The sequence below is a fragment of the Hordeum vulgare genome, chromosome 5H, assembly GCF_904849725.1.
Source record: "Hordeum vulgare subsp. vulgare chromosome 5H, MorexV3_pseudomolecules_assembly, whole genome shotgun sequence".
NCBI lineage: Eukaryota > Viridiplantae > Streptophyta > Magnoliopsida > Poales > Poaceae > Hordeum > Hordeum vulgare.
This window is the reverse complement of record NC_058522.1, coordinates 88,444,258-88,463,754: the sequence shown is the minus strand read 5'-3', so window position 1 is coordinate 88,463,754 and position 19,497 is coordinate 88,444,258.

Below are 19,497 nucleotides of genomic sequence, written 5' to 3'. Positions count from 1 at the left end.
TATGAGGAATCCGAAAGATCCAAGAACTAAAATCTTGCCTTCCACTACGAGGAGAGGTAAGGAACTGCCATCTAGCTGTGCACTTGATTCACCTTCAGTTTTGAGTAAGTTTGCGACTTCGCCTCCTGCTAGAAATCTTGATATGTCGTCTATGACTGGTGATGCTATGCTTGATACTACTTTGCTTGATGATGCTACTTCTACTGCTGATGATGCTATGCTAGATACCATGCCTCATGATGCTATGCTAGATACTATGCCTGATGATGCTATGCTTGATACTATGCCTCATGATGCGATGCTTGATACAATGCCTCATGATGCTATGCCTGATACTGCTTTGCCACTTGGTGCCCTTGATGCACATAGTGCTAGAGTTGCTGCTAGATGTGATGATACTTCTGAAACTACTGATACTATTGAAGTAGAACCTGCTACTATGCCTGAATTGCCTGCTATGCCTGATACGCGCTATGTTATGGAGGGAGAGGTAGCTGAGGATTTTCTTGCGTGTAAGGATAGCTATGATGTTGAGAAACTTCTGTGCAAGTGGAAAGAAAAATCTGTGAACGCTAGGATGAAATACGAACCGAAGTTTGCCACTTCGCCTATCTTTGTTGCCGATAAGGATTATGAATTCTCTGTCGACCCTGAGTTAATCACTCTGGTCGAGTCTGATCCTTTTCACGGTTATGAATCTGAAACGGTTGTAGCCCATCTTACCAAACTGCGCGATATAGCCACCCTATTCACTAGTAAGGAAAAGATCCGCCACTACTACATGCTCAAGTTGTTTCCCTTCCCGCTAAAGGATGATGCTAAGACCTGGTTCACTTCTCTTGCTCCTGGGTTGAATACTCTACCCTTGAAAACTGCTGCGATCCCATACGCTTGTGGGACATCAATGGTGCTTTCCGTAAAACGCTTGCTAAGTACGATGTCAACCATAGAATTGCATCTCCCTATCACCCTCAGTCCAGTGGTCAAGTAGACCTAAGCAATAGAGAGATTAAACTAATTCTGCAAAAGACTGTCAATAGGTCTAGAAAGAAATGGTCTAAGAAGCTTGATGATGCACTATGGGCTTATAGAACTGCCTATAAGAATCCCATGGGCATGTCTCCGTACAAAATGGTGTACGGCATGTCATTTACCTCTTGAGCTAGAGCATAAAGCTTATTGGGCAATCAAAGAGCTCAACTTTGATTTCAAACTTGCTGGTGAGAAGAGGTTATTTGACATTATCTCACTTGATGAGTGGATAACTCAGGCATATGAGAATGCCAAGTTGTTCAAAGAAAAGGTTAAGAGGTGGCATGATAAAAGGATACAAAAGCGTGAGTTCAATGTAGGTGATTATGTCTTGCTATATAATTCTCGTTTAAGATTTTTTGCAGGCAAGCTTCTCTCTAAATGGGAAGGTCCTTACATTGTTGAGGAAGTATATCGTTCCGGTGCCATCAAGATCAACAACACGGAAGGTAATTTTCCGAGAGTGGTAAATGGGCAGAGAATCAAGCATTATATCTCAGTTACTCCCATAAACGTTGAAAGCAATACTATCAATACCATAACTCCGGAGGAATACATAAGGGATATTTATCAGCCTGTTTCAGACTCCGAAAACGAAGAGGTATGTGATTCGGTAAGTAAACAGACTCCAAAACTTTTCCAATAGGATTTTTTCTCCGTTTTGGAATATTTGAAAAAATAGAAAAAGTTAAAGCAGTCCGGAAAGCGCACGAGGAGGCGACAAGCGTGCCAGGTGCGGGCCACCCCGTTGGCCACGCGTGGGGGGCTTGTGGCCACCTCGTATGCCTCTCGGACTTTGTTTTCTTGCGGAGTACTCCTTCTGGTTTGGAAAAAATCATTACATATTCTCCTGTGAGGTCTGACCCTCGTATCACGCAATTTTCCTCTGTTTTCGTTTAGAGCTTGTTTTCTGCCGCAGATTTAGAGCAAGATGTCGTATCAGGAATCTGTGGGGGAGAACAATCTCCCTCAAGTCTATGGAGAAGTAAATGCTGACCTAAAAAGAATGGAGGTCATTGAGGCCAGAGAAAGGCTACCTAAAGAAACCAAGGGCAAAACTAAGGAGAAGAATCAGGCGTGGGACGAAGTACAATCTGTGTTCAACAAGGAAGAAGTTGAAGAAGTGGATTTCCTCCAACCCTACCTCCACCTACTGTCTCCATACTTGATTGAACTCTTGAGGTTTTGTGAAACAACTTGTGCTCGCAATACATATCTCACTCGTGAAGTTGTTTTGCTGGAGAAACCTATCACAGATCTCCAAGGTATAAATCGAAGATTGATGGCCCTCTTGAAATCAAAGGACAAAACAACTCCACCACCATCACCTCCAAAGGAAGACAACTGAGCATGGGAATGGGCAACCCCCTTGGCTGGTGCCAAGCTTGGGGGAGTTGCCCCGGTATCGTATCACCATCACATCTTTTGCCTTTACCTTTGTTTTAGTTTGTTCCTTTTCAGTTTTCTCTTTCTCTAGTAGAATAAAGGTCTTAGTGTTTTAGGCTTGAGTTTTTCTTTGTGTCACCCCCGATGTATTCGAGCTCGTGAGCCATATAATAAAGAGTGTCTTAGTTAAGGACCTTGCCTCATGCCATGATCAAGAGAATGAGAAAAGAACAAAAGCATGAAAGATCATGTAATGATCTTATGGGAAGTGATAGCTTCACATATAAAAAGAATGTTGATTGAAACTTGTTGAGGGTAGACAAACGTAGACCTTGGTCATTGTTGCAATTAATAGGAAGTGATAAAGAAGGATAGGTTCACATATAAATATATCATCTTGGACACCATCTATGATTGTGAACACATTAAACTATTACATGCTTAGAAGTAGATGTTGGACAAGGAAGACAACATAATGAATTGTGTTTGCTTGGTTCCGAACAATGTTATATGACTAGAGATCCCTTAGCATGTGACGGTTGCTTCCACCTCATATTAGCCAAAACTTCCGCACCAAGTAGAGATACTACTTGTGCATCCATAAACCTTCAACCCAGTTTTGCCATGAGAGTCCACCATACCTACCTATGGATTGAATAAGATCCCTCAACTAAGTTGTCATCGGTGCAAGCAATAAAAATTGCTCCCTAAATATGTATGATCTATTAGTGTGTGGAAAATAAGCTTTGTACGAACCTGTGATGGGGAAGACATAAAAGCGATAGACTGCATAATAAAGTTCTTTATCACAGGAGGCAATATAAAGTGATGTTCCTTCGTACTAAGAGGTCACGCATACAAACCTCAAAAGCGCATGACAACCTCTGCTTCCCTCTGTGAAGGGTCTATCTTGTACCTTTACTTTTTGTCCCTAAAAGAGTCATGGCGATCTACACCAATTCCTTATTTCGCCTTTTTTCTTGGCTAACATCATATGCTAGGGAAAGATCTATATTCATATGTCAACTTGGAGGTAAGTATTCATGAATTATTATTGTTGACATTACCCTTGAGGTAAATGGTTGGGAGGCGAAACTATAAGCCCCTATCTTTCTCCGTGTCCAACTGAAACTTTGATCTCATGAGTACCACGTGAGTTGTAGCAATTGTAGAGGACGAAAAGAAGATTGAGTATGTGGAGTTGCTTTACAAGCTCTTATTTGACTCTTTCCGATGATATGATAAATTGTAATTGCTTCAATGACTAAAGGCTATCGGTTGTTAATTCTTGGTAAGGTTCTTGATCCATGCTTTACATTTTGAAGGAATTGTCACTTTAGCATAAGAGATGATATGATGGTATTGTTGTTCTGACAATGATCATGATGCCTGCATGTTCGTATCTTGTTTTGTCGACACCTCTCTCCCTAAACATGTGGACATATTTATTGATCTCGGCTTTTGCTAGAGGACAAGCGAGGTCTAAGCTTGGGGGAGTTGATACATCCATTTTGCATCATGCTTTCATGCTGATGTTTATCGCTTTTTGGGCAGTTATTACACTTCACAGTACAATACTTATGCCTTTTCTCTCTTATTTTGCAAGGTTTACATGAAGAGGGAGAATGTCGGTAGCTGGAATTCTGACCTGAAAAAGGAGCGAGTTTGAGATACCTATTCTGCGCAACTCCAAAAGCCATGAAAATCAACGAGGATTTTTTTGGGATTTATAAAAAAATATTGGGCCGAAGAAGAACTAGAGGGGCGCCAACAGTAGGCCACAAGCCTGCTAGGCGCGGCCTCCCCCCTGGTCGCGCCTAGGGGGCTTGTGGGCTCCCACTTGGCCCTCTGGCTCCCCCCTTTTGCTACAAGAAGGGTTTCGTTGCAGAAAAAATCAGGAGGAGGCTTTTCGGAGGATTCGCCGCCGCCACGAGGAGGAACTTGAGCAGAACCAATCTAGGGCTCCAGCAGGACGATCCTGCCAGGGAAACTTCCCTCCCGGAGGGGGAAATCGTCGCCATCGTCTTCACCAACACTCCTCTCATCGAAGGGGACTCATCACCATCAACATCTTCATCAGCACCATCTCATCTCCAAATCCTAGTTCATCTCTTGTAACCAATCTCCGTCTCGCGACTCCGATTGGTACTTGTAAGGTTGCTAGTAGTGTTAATTACTCTTTGTAGTTGATGCTAGTTGGATTACTTGGTGGAAGATTATATGTTCAGTTCTTTGATGCTAATCATTACCCCTCTGGTCATGAATATGATTATGCTTTGTGAGTAGTTACTTTTGTTCCGGAGGACATGGGATAAGTCTTGCTATAAGTAGTCATGTGAATTTGGTATTTGTTCGATAATTTGATGTGTTGTATGTTGGTTTTCCTCTAGCGGTGTTATGTGAACGTCGACTACATAACACTTCACCATTATTTGGGCCTAGAGGAAGGCATTGGGAAGAAGTAAGTAGATGATGGGTTGCTAGAGTGACAGAAGCTTAAACCCTAGTTTATGTGTTGCTTCATAAGGGGCTGATTTGGATCCACTAGTTTAATGCTATGGTTAGACTTTGTCTTAATTCTTCTTTCGTAGTTGCGGATGCTTGCAAGAGGGGTTAATCGTAGGTAGGATGCTTGTCCAAGTAAGGGCAATACCCAAGCACCGGTCCACCCACATATCAAACTATCAAAGTAACGAACGTGAATCATATGAACATGATGAAAACTAGCTTGACAGAAATTCACATGTGTCCTCGGGAGCGTTTTACCTCCTATAAGACTTTGTCCAGGCTTGTCCCTTGCTACAAAAGGGATTGGGCCACTTTGATGCACCGTTGTTACTTCCTACTTGCTACGAATCATCTCACCACACAGTTACTTGTTGCCGATAATTTTAGTGTTTGCACATAATACCTTGCTGAAAACCACTTGTCAGATCCTTCTGCTCCTTGTTGGGTTCGACACTCTTACTTATTGAAAGGACTATGATAGATCCCCTATACTTGTGGGTCATCATATGTCATTGATAACGGGATCACATCATTAGAAGAATGATGTGATGGACAAGACCCAATCCTAAGCATAGCACAAGATTGTGTAGTTGTCTGCTAGAGATTTTATAATGTCAAGTATCATTTCCTTAGATCATGAGATTGCGCAACTCCCGAATACCGTAGGAGTTCTTTGGGTGTATCAAACATCACAACGTAACTGGGTGATTATAAAGGTGCACTACAGGTATCTCTTAAAGTGTCTGTTGGGTTGGTACGAATCGAGACTGGGATTTGTCGCTCCGTGTGACAGAGAGGTATCTCTAGGCCGACTCGGTAATGCATCATCATAATGAGTCAGTGTGACTAAGGAGTTAGCCACGTGATGATGTGTTACGGAACGAGTAAAGAGACTTGCCGGTAATGATATTGAACAAGGTATAGGATACCGACAATGGAATCTCGGGCAAGTGTCATACCGGTAGAAAAAGGGAATTGCATACGGGATTGAGTGAATCCTCAACATCGTGGTTCATCCGATGAGATCATTGTGGAACATGTGGGAGCCAACATGGATATCCATACCTCCCTGTTGGTTATTGGCCAGAGAGATGTCTCGGTCATGTCTGCATGTTTCCCGAACCCGTACGGTCTACACACTTAAGGTTCGGTGATGCTAGAGTTGTTATGGGAATCATATATGTGGCTACCGAAGGTTGTTCGGAGTCCCATATGAGATCTTGGACGTCACGAGGAGTTCCGAAATGGTCCGGAGGTAAAGGTTTATATATGGGAAGTCCAGTTTCGGTCGCCGGAAAAGTTTCAGGGTTTATCGGTATTGTACCGGGACCACCGAAAGGGTACCGGGGGTCCACCGGGAGGGTCCACCTGTCCCGGAGGGACACATGGGCTGAAAGGGGAGAGGAACCAGCCCTGGTGGGCTGGTGCGCCAAGGGTAGGAGGCCCAAGGCACAAGGGAGGAGGCCCAAGCGCAAGAGAGGCCAAACCCTAGGAAATTTTTGAAATATTACTACGATCCCCAACGCACAACTCGGCTGCTAAGACCAATAACTATTGTTTGGCTCTCCTTGTTCCGAATCAACAAATTTGGGTAAAATAATTCGCTCGAATACTGTTACGATCCCTTATACTTGTGGGTTATCAAGATTGTTTTTCGGCGACATTGTCGAGGAGCATCGCTGTTAGAGGATATTTCTCCATATGTGGTTTTGGTAATTGATGACAATCCCTATGGACTAATGGTTGCCTTGAGTTATATTCGAAGGATTTTTTATTAGCCACTTCTTGAAGTCCATCTGTTGGTTTCAAGGAGTTTATATGATGATCAAGGTGGTACTCAAAGTTTTATCCAAAGATTGGTCATAAAGACACAATGTTTATCAAGACTAAGTCAAAGAGTGAATCAAGTTGATCAACACACAAAACATACAAGATTTACCTAGAGGGATCAAGTGATCCCAGGGTATGGTAAGCATTGTCTATTACGCTTTGTGAACTAACCCATGGTATTTCTGAGAGTTCTATGTGGGGATAGGTGTGCTTCCATGGGCTTGTGTCAAGAAGAATATCTCATACAACCCATGGAGGATGACATCAAGTGGTGACCGTCATCAAGATTGCGATATGCAAGTTCAAGTGGAGCATCACGAAGATATCATGCTTGGAGCTTGCCGTCCATTGTGGTGGCAATGGACTTGTGAAGGTGTGTTGAAGAGTGGCTCACCCATAGTGGAGTATGGGGAGCAATATACTAGTCTTCATTGAGTCGGTGCAATAAAGAAAGGTGGTCCATCTTGAGTAAGATAACATCGTCATCATCTAGCTCAAGTGGACTATGCGCAAGGCAAAGGTTTGTCCTTGATAGGTGCTACCTCTTGAGCTTGCGTTGGTTTTCCCTTGAAAAGGAAAGGGTGATGCAGTGAAGTAGATAAGTATTTCCCTTAGTTTGTTGAGAACCAAGGTATCAATCCACTAGGAGGAACAAGCAGGGCTCTGATACGTCTCCATCGTATCTACTTTTCCAGACTCTTTTGCCCTTGTTTTGGACTCTAATTTGCATGATTTGAATGGAACTAACCCGGACTAACGCTGTTTTCAGCAGAATTGCCATGGTGTTGTTTTTGTGCAGAAATGAAAGTTCTCGGAACGTCCTGAAAATTTACGGAGAATTTTTATGGAAAATATGAAAAATACCTGCGCAAAGATCCACCGGAGGGGATGGGCCAATGGGCCACAAGCCCTGTTGCCGCGGCCTCCCCCCCCCTTGCCGCGGCAACCAAGCTTGTGGGGGCCATGTGGCTCTGCCGCCCCCAACTCCAGCTCTATAAATTCACTTTCGCCCAGAAAAAAATGAGAAGAGAAGATTTCGTCGCGTTTGCGATACGGAGGCGCCGCCACATCCTGTTCTTCATCTGGAGGACAGATCTGGAGTCCATTTTGGGCTCCGGAGAGGGGAAATCGTCGCCATCGTCATCGTCAACCTTCTTCCCTCTCTAATTCCATGAAGCTCTTCATCGTTCATGAGTAATCTATTCATAGGCTCGCTGGGTGGTGATGAGTAGGATGAGATCTATCATGTAATCGAGTTAGTTTTGAAGGGGATTGATCCCTAGTATCCACTATGTTCTGAGATTGATGTTGCTACTACTTTGCCATGCTTAATGCTTGTCACTAGGGCCCGAGTGCCATGATTTCAGATCTGAAATTATTATGTTGTCACCAATATATGTGTCTTTTAGATCCGATCTTGCAAGTTGTAGTTACCTACTATGTGTTATGACCCGGCAACCCCGGAGTGACAATAACCGGAACCACTCCCGGTGATGACCATAGTTTGAGGAGTTCATGTGTTCACCAAGTGCTAATGCGTTGTTCCGGTTCTTTATTAAAAGGACAACCTTAATTCTTGTAGTATCCTTTTGGACCCCGCTGCCATGGGAGGGATGGACAATAGATGTCATGCAAGTTCTTTTCCCTAAGCACGTATGACTACACACGGAATGCATGCCTACATCACATTGACGAACGGGAGCTAGCCACATATCTCTCCGTGTTATAACTGTTGCATGATGAATATCATCCAAACGAATCACCGACCCATTGCCTACGAGTTTGTCCCACTGTTGTTGTTACTTGTTTTGCTCTGCTGCTACTGATGTTACTTGCTATTGCTGTTACTTGCTACTATTGTTACTTGCTACTGCTGTTACTTGCTACTGTTGTTACTTGCTACTGTTGTTACTTGCTACTGCTGTTACTTGCTACTGCTGTCACTACTGTTGTTCCTTGCCACTTCTATTACTCGTTACAATGCTGCTACCTGCTACAATTCTGGTTCGCTTGTCGTTGACGGGAAAAGACAATTTCCATCAACGGGCAACTTCTAGCGCCATTGATACGACAGTTAGGAATAATGTGCCGTCAACAGATCGTTTCTAACACCGTTGTTATCATACTACTTTGTTGTTGATACTTTGCTTGTAGATACTAATCTTTTAGGTGTGGTTGAATCTGATACATTCAGCTGCTAATACTCGAGAGTATTCTCTCACCTCCTGCGTGGCGAATCAACAAATTGGGTCGAATACTCTACCCTCGAAAACTGCCGCGAACCCATGCGCTGGTGGGCCATTGCAAGACAATTGCTAATTGTTGAGCAACTGGGAGTGCTAGCAGCATTCTTCTGGCGCCATTGCCGGAGAAGGTCTGTTGTCACAGTAGCAGCATTTTTCTGGTGCCGTTGTCGGAGAGGTATTGATATTTTCTCTGAGTCACTTGGGATTTATATCTGCTGATCACTATGAAGAATCTGAAGGATCCAAAAACCAAAGTCTTGCCCTCAACTACAAGGGGAGGTAAGGAACTGCCATCTAGCTCTGCACTTGATTCACCTTCAGTTATGAGTAAGTTTGCGACATCACCTCCTGCTAGAAATCTTGATATGTCGCCTGTGCTTGATGATGCTTATGATGCTATGCCTGATACTGCTAGAGATGCTATGCTTGATACTGCTTTGCCTGATGATGCTAGAGATGCTATTTTGCCTGATGATGCTATGCTTGATACTGCTTTGCCTGATGATGCTATGCTTGATACTGCTTTGCCTGATGATGCTAGAGGTGCTATTTTGCCTGATGATGCTATGCTTGATACTGCTAGAGATACTACTTTGCCTGATGTGCCACTACGGGTGTTCCTTGATGCTCATATTGCTAGAATTACTGCCAATGCTCGTGATGCTTCTGAAACTGTTGATACTATTGAGATAGAACATGCTTTTACTCCTGCTAGATCTAGCTCTCCTAGATATGAATTGCCTGATATACCTGAGGGTTACGTTATGGAGGGAGAGATAGCTGAGGATTTTCTTGCGTGTAAGGATGCCTATGACGCTGAGAAATTACTTCTCAAGTGGAAGGAAAAATCTCTAAAAGCTAGGATGAAATACGACCCGAAGTTTGCCACTTCACCTATCTTTATCACCGATAAGGATTATGAATTCTCTGTCGACCCCGAGATAATCTCTCTAGTCGAATCTGATCCTTTCCACGATTATGAGTCTGAGACGGTCGTAGCCCATCTTACCAAACTACACGATATAGTCACCCTTTTCACTAGTGAGGAGAAGATCCGCCACTACTATATCCTTAAGATGTTTCCTTTCTCTCTAAAGGATGATGCTAAAGCCTGGTTCACTTCTCTTGCTCCTGGATGTGTGAGTAGTCCCCAGCATATGGTCTATTACTTCTGTGAGAAATATTTCCCTGCCCACAAGAAGCAAGCTGCCTTGCAGGAAATATACAACTTTGCTCAACTCAAAGAAGAGAGTCTCCCACAAGCTTGGGGGAGGCTCGTCTAGATATTGAATGCTTTGCCTGATCACCCTCTTAAGAAGAACGAGATACTTGATATCTTCTATAACGGACTTACCGATGCTTCTAGAGACCACCTAGATAGTTGTGCCGGTTGTGTTTTTAGGGAACGAACTGTAGAACATGCTGAGACTCTACTGAATAACATCTTGATCAACGATAATGCTTGGACTATTCCCGAACCAGCTCCTAAGCCAACTCCGAAGAAAAGAGGTATTCTATTCCTCAGTCCCGAAGATATGCAAGAAGCCAAGAAATCAATGCAAGAGAAAGGCATTAGATCTGAAGATGTCAAAAATCTACCACCTATCGAAGAGATCCATGGTCTCGATAACCCAATACAGGTAGTGGAAGTAAATTCTCTGCGTAAATTTGATGAGAGTGATATTCCTTTTGATAAACCTACTAGCCTATGCTTTGATGAATTTGACAACTTTGTTGCCAAACAACAGAGTTTCAATGATTATGTTAGCAGACATTTGGAACAAAGTACTCGTATGCTTAGTCATTTAAGTGCTTGTGTAGACAGAAATGTCAATGATCTGAAGCTTCTGAGTAAACATGCCTCTATGATTACTACTCAGGTAGAACAAGTACTTAAAGCTCAGAATGACCTGCTCAATGAATTAAATCACAACTCTGTCAGAGTCGTTACTAGAGGAGGCAAAATGACTCAGGAACCTTTGTATCCTAAGGGTCATCCTAAGAGAATTGATCAAGATTCTCAAGGAATTAATGCAGATACACCCAGTCATCCTAAGGAGAAGAAGAAGTATGATAGAAACCTGCATGTCAGTTCACCAAATACTGTCACACCTGAAGAACCAAATGATATTTCTGCGTCTGATGCAGAAACACAATCTAGTGATGAACATGAACCTGGTGACAATATGGACAGCGATGTTCATAATGATGCTCAACCTAGCAATGATGAGGATGTGGAGATTGAACTTACGCTTAATCCTAATAACCCACAACCTAAGAGATACGATAAGAATGACTTCACTGCTAGGAAGCATGGTAAAGAAAGAAAGCCATGGGTTCACAGACCTATGCCCTTTCCTCCTAAGCCATCCAAGAAAAAGGATGATGAGGATTTTGAGCGCTTTATTGAAATGATAAGACCCGTCTTTCTGCAGATGTGGTTAGTTGATATGCTCAAAATGTCTCCGTATGCCAAGTACATGAAAGATATCGTGACCAATAAACGGAAGATACCAGATCTTGAGATCTCCACCATGCTTGCCAATTACACTTTCAAAGGTGGAACTCCTAATAAACTTGGTGATCCCGGAGTGCCCACTATACCTTGCTCCATTAAAGGAAACTACGTAAGAACTGCCTTATGTGACCTTGGAGACGGAGTTAGTGTTATGCCTCTCTCTCTTTATCATAGACTTGAACTGGATAAGTTGACACCCACTGAAATTTCTCTGCAAATGGCCGACAAATCAACTGCTTTCCCTGTTGGCATTTGCGAGGATGTGCCTCTTGTGGTTGCTAACACCACTATCTTAACAGACTTTGTTATCTTAGATATTCCCGAGGATGATTTCATGGCTGTCATCCTTGGAAGACCCTTTTTAAACACTGCAGGGGTTGTTATAGATTGCAACAAAGGCAATGTCACTTTCCATGTCAACGGTGATGAGCACACCGTGCACTTTCCGAAGAAACGATATTAATTACATTGCATCAATGCTATCAAAAAAACTTCATCGATTCTTATTGGGGGATTTGAATGCCCTATTCCTCGTGTCAAGATGAAGTATGATTTGCTTGTTGGGGAGATTCATATCCCCATTGAGGTGACTTAGTGGCTATTCGAAAATTCTCCGTTCTCTTTTGCGATTCAAGAAAGTTTTGTCATAAGGATTTGATCAACCCCATTGACGGATTTCTTTCGATGACCATGAAATGGATGAATCAAAGAGTCACATACCTCTGTTTTAAGCTTTCACTTTCTTTTGCTTAGAAGAAAAATGATAGGTTTAGTTTAGTTTTTCCCGTTTTCTGTTTTAGCGTCCCGGAGAAAAATACCCCGAAAATAAAAGTTCTCCGATGGTCCTGAAAATCCAGTATGATTTTTTCTGGAATATTTGAAAAATACTGGGACTGAGAGCTGGCCTCGGGGCCACCCCAGTGGGCCACAAGCCCTGTCACCGTGGCCACCCCCGTGGCCGCGGCAAGCAAGCTTGTGGGGCCCACAGGGGCCCCCTCCACTCATTCCAGCTCCCATCCTCTTCTTCTTCCTCCAGAAAAAATCCTTTCGCAGCTCAAACCCGTGTTCTTGCTCATTTAGCTATGATTTTCGATCTCCTTGCTCAAAGCACCATTCTCCGAACCGTTTTGGGGAAATTACTCCTTGGTAATTGACTCCTCCATTGGTCCAATTAGTTTTTGCTCTAGTGCTTTATCCTTCGCGTATTCTTCCTACCTTGGTGACCCTGTTCTTGAGCTTGAAATGTTGATTTTAGCTGGTCCCAAGTAGTTTTAGCGTGTGATACGATCTCTAGGCACTAGTTGGAGTAGTTGCTACAAGGTGTGGTTGGTCTTTATTCACTTTTCTCTTGAACTTGAAAATTTCAGCAAAGAGAAATTATGTTCGGGAGGAAGTTTCATGGTGGTTCCTCAAGTAAGAAGGGTCCCCGTCTTTCTTTTCGGGAGCCCGATCCTTATCAACTAAGGTACACACCGGTACAACCATGTGAATGGACTTCCGATGAGTTCATGATCGAAGCAAGCTTCAAGGATGAGTTTGATACACTTGTCCGCAATGCCGGGTTAGAAGAATTCTTCTCAGATAAATGTGAACAATATGCTATGCTCACTGCGTCTTTCGTGCGTAGATTTAAATTTTCAGTTGGTCGTGACTCATCCATACTATTTGACTTGTATGATAAATCCTATGCCATGGATTTGGAGGATTTCAATAGGATTTGCAAAATACCCGACGGGGGTAATCTTAAAGATCCTGCTGAATCTTCGGTTAGAGATTTTTTCTCTAGTTTATCTGTTGGAGAAACTAGAGACATCACGCAAGCTACCATAGGAAGCATTCATTTCCCTGCCTTGCACTACTTTGCCCTCTTCATAGGTAGATGCATTAACGGCAAGGTTGAACATTGTCACCTATGTGCATCCGACCTTACTATCCTTAAGAGCGCAGTTACGGGTGACAAAATCTTCAACATGGGAGCTATTATAGCAAGGAGGCTTAATAAAAATGCTATTGAGGGAGATTTCTTTGGAGGCATCTATGCCACTCGCATAGAAAATTTTCTTGGAGTACCCATCCGCGCAGGAGATCCCCCTCTCCATACAGCTTTCCTCGACCGCGTCGCTTTGACACGCTACCAGTTTCTTGAGAGGGATGATGAATCCCTCCTATACCGATTGATATTTAACCGGCAGCATGTCTTCCATATTACCCTTCCTGCTCCTACTTTCTTTGACTTTTAGATAAAACGGAGATACTACATAACCATAGGAGAGGCAGAGGAGTATGAGAGGGAGGCGACGGCTGCTCGTCTTCGTGAGGCATCTATTCAGGCAGTGGCTGCAGCGCTCCCGTATAACCCCGATTATGATTTTGGATTTCGCCAGGACCGTCCTTGGGAGTAGACCAAGCTAGGCTAAAAGCCTAAGCTTGCGGGCGTACGTGTTCTCACCGACCTTACATTCATGCTTATGCTTTCACTTTGTTCGTCGGTGTTTACGTTTTGCCACTGTATTACCCATGCTAGTTTATTTTCGTTTTCTTGTTTTGTGTTCTTTTGAGAAACCCCAAAAAGATTTTCCTTTCTTCTTTTGCTTGTTGGGAGCTTTCCCATGTAAATAGTTTTCTTTTTCTTTGGGTCAACGTAGAAGATATTGGTTACAATGTTTAGTAGCTCTTGCATGCATACCTGTTTAGCTTTCAAAGAGCCATATTACTTGTCTTCTCCTTTGTGTTTGCCTGCAGATTCAGCTTAGTCTATTGCACGAGCACGCTTATTATTGTTCACATCGTTCGATCGTGCAAGTGAAAGGCAATAATGATGATATATGATGAAGTGACTGAGACTGGAAAAGCTGGTATGAACTATATCTATTTTGTTTTTGTAAATATGACTAGCTTGTCATCCGAGATTCAACTTTGTTGTGAGAGAACCATGTTTGCAATGACAACTTAGAGATCATAGTTTCTGATGCCATGCTTATTTAGCTAGGAGCTTATAATGGTTTGTCTTGAATGCCAACATAGATTTTGAGATGACTATGATGTAGTATGATAGGATGGTATTGTCCTTTGAATGATTCAAGTGGCTTGACTTGGCGCAAGTTCATGCATGTAGTTGAAACAAAATCAACATAGCCTCTATGATGTTCATGTTAATGGTGATTTATATCATGTTCATGCTTGCACTCCATGTTAGTCAAACTCATTGCATTCTGATGACTGTTGTCGCTCTCTAGTTGGTCGCTTCCCAGTCTTTTGCTAGCCTTCACTTGTACTAAGCGGAATACTGCTTGTGCATCCACTTCCACAAACCCAAAAGTTTTTCCATGAGAGTCCACCATACCTACCTATGTGCGGTATTTACCTGTCGTTCCAAGTAAATTTGCATGTGCCATTCTCTAAACCTTCAAGAAATAATCTGTTTTGCATGCCCGAACCGCTCATGTGGTGATAGGGGGCTATTGATATCTTCCATGTTAGGCGTGTTATCCTCGACATGTGTTTATTCACTGTCATTCACGAGAAAGGGGCCGGTAATTGGAATGCCCAGTTCCACGCTTAAATCGAAAACATAACTGTAAAACAAGACTCCCCGGATTGATGTTAGTATGGACGGTACCCAAGGATTTGGCTAGCCGTGGAGTGTGATTGATTGGTGGTGGGGAGTTAAAACTTTACTTTTCTGTTTGGGAACAGCCTATAGCATGAGTAGTGTGTAAGATAGTGAGAACTCTTGGTCATTGCATTGACAATGAAAGCATGCCACCCAAAATTATTATCTCTGTTTTCAAAGCTTGAGCTCTGGCAACTCTGCAAATCAATGATTCCCTCTGCGAAGGGCTTGTCTATTTATTTTCCTATTGAGTCATCCTCTTTTTATATAAGCACCAATTAGAGAGCACCTCTGTCATTTTTATGCTTTGCTTTTGATTGATATTGAGTATGACTATGACTGGATCTTCGTTGCTATGAATTACAATGTTTAGTCAGCCCTTGATCTTTGAAAGTACTCTGCATTTATGTTTTGCGGTCTTAGAAAGAGCCAGCGAGATACCACCTATTCATATTGCTTCATGCTTATTTTGGTTGAATTGTTGGTATCTGAAACTCATTATTATTTGCTCGCTAGCTGATTATGCCATTGATATCAGTTTACCGTGAGACCTTTGTGTCACTTGCTTATGTGGTTAACTGGTGATCTTGCTGATATTCTTGTTACGAGTTAGACATAGTTGCAACAACAAGATCAAACAGAGTTTGTCAAAGTTTTTCTTTCTCTTTCAGTTTGGCAACTGAATTGCTTGAGCACAAGCAAGGTTTTAAGCTTGGGGGAGTTTGATACGTCTCCATCGTATCTACTTTTCCAAACTCTTTTGCCCTTGTTTCGGACTCTAATTTGCATGATTTGAATGGAACTAACCCGAACTGACGCTGTTTTCAGCAGAATTGCCATGGTGTTGTTTTTGTGCAGAAATGAAAGTTCTCGGAACGTCCTGAAAATTTACGGAGAATGTTTCTTGAAAATATGAAAAATACCTGCGCAAAGATCCATCAGAGGGGATGGGCCAGTGGGCCACAAGCCCTGTTGATGGGGTTATAGTCCCAGGGTAGGGTCATAGGCCTGCCCTATAGGTCCTACCCAAGGAGTAGCCTTCATAGAGGACAAGGTCCTTAGAGAGTTCCGACTGAACTAAGGATGCCCCCATCATCCAGTCGGCGACGATCCACTCGGCGCATATTTAACGTACCGACTGGAATCCACTCTGTACATCGTAACCTCCCAGGAGGGCAATGGTCATACGTTTTCATACACCATTATTAGCATTTAAGGCTTACTTACCTGTAACGTAGGCATTTATTCGCCAAAATTCCACCCTTGTCCACCGGGCCATTATGAAGGGCAGCGTACTCTATATAAGCCGCCCTTCCCCACTGGTGCAAGGGTTGGCACTTGCTGTAATCCTATAATCCACTCGACACAAAGCTCCCAAGAGCACTGAGACGTAGGGCTTTTACCTCCATCATAGAGGGGCCTGAACTCATACATCCTCGCCGTAGCTAAGGCTCTGCCCATCCTTTCATACCCTATACTTCTACTGTCAGACTTATACCCACGACAGTTGGCGCCCACCGTGGGGCAGGCGTCTAAGCGACTTCCGGCGAGTTTGCGATTTCATACTTTCGTCACGTCGTCCGGTGGAGATCTGTGCATGGGTCATCAAATCCTCTTCGGGGCCCTCTCCTTCATCGTCGACGATTCGGCATGGCTTCGGGATGCGCCCCTCGATGTCGAGGCGCTTCCCAGTCGCGGGGCTACGCACTTCCGTGCCAGTTCCGGCGGTGTTCTTCTTCTCCAGCCATCGACCCCGGTGTCGATCTTCGCCCCCGTCACGCGCCGCAACAAGCGATCCCATCGTCCGCGGCTCCAGCGTTGGGTGCGACACACCCAGGCGCGACAGAGCGTGTCCTCTCAAGTGGCAGTGCTTGAATCAGTTGTGGTCCCGCCGCCATCCCAATGCTTGGACTCAGTTCCGACTGAGCTACCTTCCGAGTACCCGGGTCGCGGGCCTGTAGTCGAAGTTCTCATGGCCAATTCCCATGAAAGTCCCCTCCGGACTGGTCGGAACGAGCATGAGTTCGGAGAATCATCCAGCGCTCGTCATCAACACCATCGTTTTTCCAGTCGACGCACTCGCCAGAGCAACGTCGAGGTGTTCCGCACACCCATCCTCAACTTGGCTGCGGCTGCCAGGATAGCCGATTCTCTCCAGCCGACTGATTCAGAGGGTGGTAGAGGGATCGAGCAGATCCGTGCCCTGTTGCATACGGCGCAGCAGCAAAATTCGGCGGTCTCCGAGTCGCACAACAGGATCCACAACAGTTCTGTTCACGCGAACACGCATCGGTCGGTTTTCAGTCCCGACTCTCATCAGCGGCGCAGAGGAGGCAGCCGTTCCAGGGACCCGAGTCGGAATCCGCTTCCCATTCGGTCTCATCCAGAAGATCGTCGCCGTTCACGTACCCCTCCGCGGGGTGGGCCTTACGGGCCCCGGCATCACGATGATCGTCGTTCGGGTGGTGACACGCATGATCCAAGGCCTGATGCAAGAGGGTACATCGCCCAGAAGAAGGTCGACAGAAGTCGAGCCCACCGTGATGGTCACGATAGAGACCGTCCGAGTGGAAGCAGGACCGTTGTCTCTGGTCCCGAGTGCTTCAGTCGGGCCATCCGCTCAGCTGACATCCCTCCCAACTTCCGATTGGTGACGGGAATCAGCAAGTTCACAGGAGAGTCCAAACCAGAAACTTGGTTGGACGACTACAGAGTGGCGGTCCAGATCGGTGGTGGAGATGACCATGTCGCCATGAAACATCTCCCCCTGATGCTCGACGGCTCGGCGCGAGCTTCCCTATACCAGTTAGCTCCGTCAAGCATCTACAGCTGGGCAGATCTGTCCCGAGTCTTCATCAGGACCTTCGAGGGTCCGTGCAAACGCCCTGCTGGTCTCGTAGAGCTCCAACACTGTGTCCAGAAGCAGAACGAGCCCTTGCACGATTTCATCTAGCGCTGGGCGACCCTCTACCACACGGTGGAGAACATCACAGAGCATCAAGCAGTCTGCGCCTTCAAAGCAGGCGTGCGGTACAGAGATCTGTACCTGAAGTTCGGCTGGACAGGCGACATCTCCATGAGCAAGATGATGGAGATAGCCGTGCGCTATGCAAATGGCGAAGAGGAGGACCGCATACGTAGCGGCAAGCATAAGTCAGTCGCCGATGGAGACGGGAACAGCAATCGGAAGCAGAAGCAGAAGGCTCAATCCACTCCGTAGGCAGAGGCAGCGGCTGTTACAAATGCCAAGTTCAAAGGCAAGGGGAAAGCTCAGTACACCCCCAAGAAGAGGCAGTCAGGAAATTCCATCCTGGATCAACCGTGTCCAATCCACACGAAGATGGACGAAGAAGGCAATGTCATATTGCCGAAGCATACCACTCGGCAGTGTCGCTTCCTGATCCAAGGATTCGGTGAAGGGCAGCCGAGTGAGAAGGACACCGAGCAGGATGATGAGGACAAGGAGGATCCGTTCCCCCAAGTCCATGCAACGTTGATGATTTTTGTTGATGTGGAAAGCAAAAGTCGACCGAAGTTGGTCAACAGGGAGGTAAACATGGCAACCCCATCCACTCCCACGTTCCTCAAGTGGTCACAGACTGCGATCACATTTGATCACTCAGACCACCCAGCACACGTACCCACCCCAGGGAGGCAAGCTCTGGTCGTCGACCCGGTGGTGGAAAGAGTCAGGTTGCGCATAGTCCTCATGGACGGCGGCAACGGCTTGAATATCATGTACGCCGACACTCTCAAGGGAATGGGCATTCCGATGTCCAAACTTAGCGAGAGCAGTATGCAGTTCCACGGAGTCGTCCCAGGAAGAAAGGCCAAATCACTCGGCCAGATCGCGTTGGATGTCGTCTTCGGCTCTGACAAGAACTTCCGCAAGGAGAAGCTGACATTTGAGGTGGTAGACTTCCAGAGTGCATACCATGCGATTCAGGGCCGTCCGGCGTATGCGCGTTTCATGGCCCGTCCATGTTACGTCTATTTGAAGCTGAAGATGCCCGGTCCCAAAGGTGTGATTACTGTCACGGGCAATCGGCAGCGGGCCGAGGAGTGTCTGCAGCAGGGGTCGAGGATTGCTGATCAGCAGATGGCTATACTCGAGTTGGATGAGTACAAGAAGACCGCTGACCCCGCTGACCTGATGCACTCAAAGAAGCCAGCTTCCGAGTCCGCATTCCAGTCGGCGAGAGACACGAAGAAAGTCAGCATCCATCCGACGGACGACACCGCCACCCCGACAAACATCTCCACCACCCTTGATCCAAAATAGGAAGCCGAGCTCATCCAATTCCTCCGTGAGAACTGGGACATTTTTTGCATGGAAGCATGCTAACATGCCAGGTGTACCCAGG